This window comes from Cupressus sempervirens, chromosome 6 (assembly GCF_028749045.1).
Source record: "Cupressus sempervirens isolate cs-2001-9-10 chromosome 6, ASM2874904v1, whole genome shotgun sequence".
NCBI lineage: Eukaryota > Viridiplantae > Streptophyta > Pinopsida > Cupressales > Cupressaceae > Cupressus > Cupressus sempervirens.
This window is the reverse complement of record NC_143123.1, coordinates 101,845,897-101,852,817: the sequence shown is the minus strand read 5'-3', so window position 1 is coordinate 101,852,817 and position 6,921 is coordinate 101,845,897.

The following is a 6,921-nucleotide window of genomic DNA, read 5'->3' as shown; positions in this document are numbered from 1 at the left end:
TCTATGTCTGGTGTCTTGGGTGAAGAGTGTGGGATCACACAGTTTGGTTTACAATGAGAAAATATTCTCAAATACCTTCTTCACATCCTCAACCTTAATTGCCAAAGCAACTTGTGACAGTGCTATATCAACAAATATCTTTTCATTCACTTTTCCTTGAAACTTTCTTTCAAACCATTCCAAAAGTTTGGCATTTGTATCTAGGTATTCCTTATTAACCTTTTCCACAATATCTTCCAAAGATTCCATTAGTGGCTTGGTTTCTTTTGGAGTAGGCAAGTTGAATGCATGTGAAAGGATGTCTTTAATATCTTGTAATGCTTGCTTTTTTCTGTACTCCTTTCTAAGCATTTCTTGTTGTTTCTTCTTCTTTAATGCTTGTTGCAAAATACTTATTTGTTCTAATGTCATTGTTGCATAATCAAAATGAGCTATCACTATTTCTTCATCTAAAATTACATCTCCATAGTGAATTACCTTTTCAATGTTAGAGGAGGTTGATCTTGGTGCTAAAATTTGTAGGGGTACAACTTCCATGCTCAGCTTCTAAAGGACTTTTTAGGAGTGCTAGATGTTGGTAAGGTTAACAATGCTTGTATGGCTTCTTGCTTCTTTTCCCTTGGTGCATCCTGACTTTCTTTATATCTTATTTGGTTAATCACAATGATTGGACTTGTACCTTGTGGTTGTGCATTAGGTTGATCGTTGGTTGTTTCTTTCTCTTCTACTACAATCTGTCTCTATTCAACCAAATCAATTTTAACAGTTGTGTTAGCCTTTGTGGATGTGTCTACTAATATTCAAATCAAAGGTTGATCACTATTAGTTGAAGGGATGGCAGAAGATGGTTCTTGTGTATTCACCTTATCCCTTGTGATGTTAGCTACTGCCTTTTGAAGCTCATCTGCACTAACCAATACTAGAATTTAACATAATCTTGCCTGAAGTGTAGATTGGTCTAGTATCTTTTTTAGCTCTTCTGTAGTTAAAGGATTGATGTTTTGAGTTGAAATGTCAGGAACATCCTTGAAAATTATAGTTTCTACAGTTAAATTGGTGTCATGTGGAGGGCTGACACTCGACATTTGTGTGTCTTGCACACTTTTTTCTTCTTGCTACTCTTCAGGTATTGCCATGTCTTCATCTTTATTTTGTGTTTCCCTTTCAACAATATTTTTTTCCTTGTTATCCTCCTTATCATCATTATCATCACCATTATTTCTTCCCTCAAAGGGATCTTCTTGTTCTTGTTTGACAATTGTTAACCCATAAATCAATTTCTACATTTGGGTGGATTTCTTCACAACATCTTCAATGTTTTTCTGATGAATGCTGAAGGCTTTTTATTTAGGTGCAAATCTTCCACCACATTTCTTGTTTTCCTTGGTAATATGTCCTTTTCTCAATTTTGGCATAACTTGTGCTAATGTAGATTCTCTAATTTGTTTCTCCAAGTTTGAAAAATAATGCCACTTTTGTTCAACAATGTCATATAGACCTTTTGGTAGAGTATTGTCAAGCTCAAGTGGAGTATTATTGAATTTGGACATCACTGCATATGTTGATTCTTCAACTAAAGTCTTTTCTTCTTTTTCAATGTTTTCAAAATCAATATTTTTCAAACCAAACAAATATGCATTATTTCTAACATTCTCACAGCTATTTTTAAGATTAGATTGAGGTGTATGACTTACCACCTTAAATTGTCTTGTATCCTCAAATTTTGTTCTCTCATCCTCAATATCTGGTTGTGCAATGTATTTCCTTCTTTTTTTCCCTACTCCTAACCTCCTTGTTCTATAGTCTTGGCCTTTTCTTTGGCTTTCTCCTTGGCCTTTTGTGTGGTGGCCCATTTTCTTTCTCTGGTTGTTGGCATTGTTGGCTTTTCTGAGCTTGGCTTAGCAATTTTCTATGCCTTTTTCTTTGCCATAGGCTATGCCTTAGCCTTTCTCTTCTTAGGCTTGGCATGTACTGGTGTTTCCTCTACTTCCTCTTCCTCAACACCCTCTTCTTCTTCTTTATCCTCACCCATGCCTTGGGTTAATGCAAGAGGTTCTTTAGTTTTATCTTTTTCTTCCTCTTTATCCTCTTCATCTCCTTCTTTTTCTTCAACATCTTCACCAAATTTGGCCTTTAATTTCTTCACCAATTTTTCTTTCTTCTTTAGTGTGAAGGGTTTCTTCAACTCCAGTTCTACTTTGGACTTCATCACATCATAATTTCCAAATATTTTGGTTGTTTTATCAACTTCTTTAGCAAGAAGTGTAGTGATGGCAACTAAGGCTTCATCAACATTAATCTCACATCCTAAGGGTCTTAGCCATGTTACCCTAGGTATGGTAACTTGTACATATGTATAATCAATATCAATAAGAAATCATATGTCATTGTCATACTGTTCAACCAATGAAACACGTATTCTCATCCTCTACTTCATAGACTTCTTGGAGTCTTCAAAATAAATTGTCATGATAGTTTCAAAGATTTCACCCATTTGCTCAAAGTATTCAATGATTTGCACAACTACTGACCTGTTAATCTTCCAACTGACCTTGCCAAAAGATGGAAATTTATTCTATACATAGAATAATATGCAAATTAGGATTGATCCAAATTTGCACTATGCACTCTTGGCTTTTCTAATGTCACCTAGGTTCTCCATTATTTCTTGTAATTGAAGTTTAGCTAGATCATAGGTATGATCCTTCACAATTTTGTAGCCCACATGTACTACAATACAAGGTATGCTATTCAATCTACTTGATTGATAAAACGTATGAGAAATTACCCTTATGGCAAAGTCCAATAGAGGATCTATGATGGTATCAATTGTCATTCCATGTTTGTTCCATTTGGCTCTAGTGTTTTTCTCTATAAGCTCTTTTGAGTCACTTCTACGAGTCTTTGGTCAATCTAGGGTTGGAAAACCAGTCACACTATGAATTATTCTCTTTGAAATTTTGATTGGTCCATCTTCTAACCATAGGGATCCATCATGTACTCTACTTAATATGATCTTTATCCATTCTATTTTGAACATCATGGGGAAATCTAGGGCATGAGTCAAACCCTTCCTTTCTACAATTTTGAACTCTTCTTTTAAGATGTCATTTTCACACAATCTTTCATATGCTTCCCTTATCTCCATATCACCAATTCTACCTATCTTGTATTTAGTTTTTACATTTTCTAACATCTTGAACCATAATAAATTTTGAGGGAATCATGGATAGCCCGCCTGATGGGTCTTGTTTAGAAGAAACATCTATAATTTCTCTAAAATCTAGTTGCTTCACTTCATTGCTAACTAATTGAACATTTAAAAATTCTTGTCCCTCTACATTCCTTGAGCTAGATAACGTTTGACAAACTAGGTTTTATACAAATTTTAAACTGCGTAGCTCAGTTTATGAATAAATACCTTTGAGATTCAAAGAATATGAGTGAGATCATCATTGTGATCTTTGTAGTTACTTTAAATAAACTTTTGAATCACCTTCTGAACCACTTATTCTTGCTTTGAGTTTGAAATGATGAAAAAATGGGCTAAAAATGACCATATACCCTACAAAAACCTTGCAATTAATGCTTAGTGCTTGTACAATTGTAAACTCAACATCAACATGATTTTTGTTTCACTCAACATCTAATGACATGACCATCACTCAATTGCTATTGCAGGCTCGATGTTAACTAACTTAGTTTTGCACCTTGGCACTAACTAGTATTTCACTTGGCATACACAGAGAACTTTGCATGCTCAGCAACAACATGAAAGATTTGATGATTTAACTTGAATTTTCACAACACCTTGCATCTTCATTCCTGTTGATCCATACTTTTTAGTGCTATTTTCTTTTGGAACTGATGTATGGTATAATACTTTAAGTATTAGTCCCACATGTATACCTCTTGTTTGCTTAGTTTGATTAGGTGTGACCACTTGACCCATTGGGTGAAGTGATCCCTTCTCCATTTGATGTACTGCAATCATCTTTCTTTTTCCATGTCTTATTCATCTCATTCTTGATGTGTTCAACATCTGCCTTGCCTTTTCTTTTATCAAATTGACACCTTGGTGCCTTGGACCTAGTTGGACAATGTTTACTAATGCGACTAGTCTTCAAATAGCTAAAACATGTAGTTTGACTCAACCACCTCTTGTAATTACCATTAAAGTGAGTCTTAATGCAGTTTTTAGGTACATGTCCATATTCCTAACAATAGTGACAACTATATCTTGTATTATAATCCTAGTTATAATAATTTCCATAGCTTCTTACCTTTGTTGGCTTGCTTGATGACCATGTGGACTTAGATCTACATTCAAAGGCTCTATATCCATACTTCTAATAGTTGTAGCAATATCCTTCATATTTTGGTGCATACATGGTTCTAGTTCTGCATTCATGTGCTTGATGACCTTGTTTATTATACTTATGATAGTGGACCATGTTCTTAGGCTTAGCATTCTGATTTGTATTCTTTCTCTTGTAGACATTAGTGGTATGCCTTGTCTTTCCACAATTATGACAAGTAGGTTTGAAATTCTTACCTTTGTTGTTCCTTTCCTCAGCAGCTTTGGATGATTATCCTTCTTCAGTGCTTGTGTAGCCTAATCCTGATGTATCTCTATTATATCTAGGGGATTTTAGTAATTGCTCAAAGTACTTGATGGCTTCATTTAGCTTGTTGAAACTTTCAAAAAATTCTTCTTCTCTTTTTAGGTCATTTTGTAGTTGTTCATTTTGTAACTTCAATGTAGTTATGTCAATGTCCTTGACATTCAACTCATGATGAGCATTCATCATTTGACTCAAGTATCCAATTGCATGTTTGAGACCCTGGATAGCTCTATTGACTTTTCTTCCAATTTGTTTTCCATAATTCTTTTGTCTTCTTCAATTATGGCCTTGTCTTCTATAGCTTTCTTCTTTTGTTTAGTCACCTCACATAGCAGTATAGTTTGTGATTCTCACTCCAACTTGAGATTTCTAATTTCTTCAGCTTGTGCTCTATTCTTCTCCATTATATTTACAATTGTTGCATCAAATTCACTAGAGTTATGATTTGTAAATAGCTTTGTGGTGTCAATCTCTTTGTATTGTGTGTCATTATTTGCTATGGCAATCTCTTTCCTTCTTTTTAGGGAACTCTTCAAAGCATCTCTAGCTTCATTCAGTTGATGTAGTATGATATGTATTTCATTCTCCTAGTTCTCTAAGGTCTTTCCCAATTTGTAGACTTTCATTTCAAGATATTTCCTCTAAGCTACAGAGCTTCTTCTTCTAAGAACTTAGATCTGATACCAATTGTTGGAATTACAAGTGAGAAATGTAAGCTTCTAAGGGGGGGGGGGGGGGGGGGGGGGGGCGGGTTGAATCAAAAGTTAAAACATGAACCCATGAAACTTTTCACCTTACATCTACCTTATGCATTCAATAGGTAAACTGAAATAACATGAAAAGTAAATGCATCTAAAAAATGTAAGAAATTAAATACATGCACTTTGAGACTAGATAAGATTAGCTAGAAACCCTCCAAATGAGAAGGTAAAACTGGGGTGGGGATGACACCCACAAATCTTCACCACTATAGTTGTAAAGTGTAGCCAATTAAGGTTACAATGGTTTAACCATGAAACATGATCTACCCTATAAAAGGCATACCCTATTAAAGGCTTTAGAGGATTTCAACACCATATTAGAGGTGTGCCTAGTTGAAGGACTTCTAATCATTCACTTAGAATCTCATCCTATTAAAGGATTTGATAAGGCTTGTTAGGACTACTCCACTTAGGAGATTTAACTGAAATCACTTGTCAAAATGTCTTAGCATAGATCTTGTGATTGGATTTGGATTGCCTGATTAAAGATCAAATCCACACAATATACTTCTTGATCCTTTATGATTAGATGTATTAATGTTGTATCTTTATCTATCCTTTGTTCTCTTCTAACTAGTTCTACAATTCACTCTCACTGCTAAGTCACCTTCAATGCTTTGCAAACTGTCTTGTTCACACATTTGATCATTCAACCCTTGTTACCTTCCTGTAACTAGATGTCTCTCACTAAAACCTTTGGGTCTTCATATTCCTTATAAAGACTTTGGTGGCTTAGGGTTAGGTATGAATCTATGGCTGAGACTCATTCTTTTTTCTACTTTATCCTTCCTATTTTTTGATTGGTTGCATGCAAATACATAGGGATTTTGCAAATAGATTTGTCCTTATCTCCAAATAATCAAAATATAACCTTAGGTTGGCTTGAAAATAGTTTACATAGTTGTTTGTGTAATCACAGACAAATATGTCCAATCTGTGTTACTCAACACTTGAAGTTATTGATGCTCGACACATACTGTAATTCTATTTCTGACTTAGCACCTAAATTTCTTGACATCTACGATTCACTCAAAACTTGAATTACTTAGTATGGTCTATCTAATCAACACTTGAGTGACTCAACACATGAGTCACTTAGCATTTATTGCAACTTGACATAGTCTTGTATTCACATATTATACTCGACATGCATTACTAATTCAACATAAACTAAGTAATTGTCTTAAGTGTGTTGACACTCAATTGTCAAAACCAATCTTAGATCAACATTCCCTTACAGATTCATCCTTTGTTATCTCATCTACCTCTTGTGAAGACAAAATTTCTATAGATGCTTTCTCAATAGCTTGTTCTGTCTACAACCCATAATTAACCTTCCATATCAGGGTGCTCTATTTGACAATTTCCTTAATGTTATTCTATAAAATATTGAAGACTCTATATTTTGGAGCAAATCCCCCCTTATACTTATTAATGACCTTTTTAATTGTAGAATTTTCCAAGTCTAGCATTACTCTTGATAGAGTAGTCTCTTTGATATTCCTTTTAGTTGTGAGACAATATTGCCACCTTTG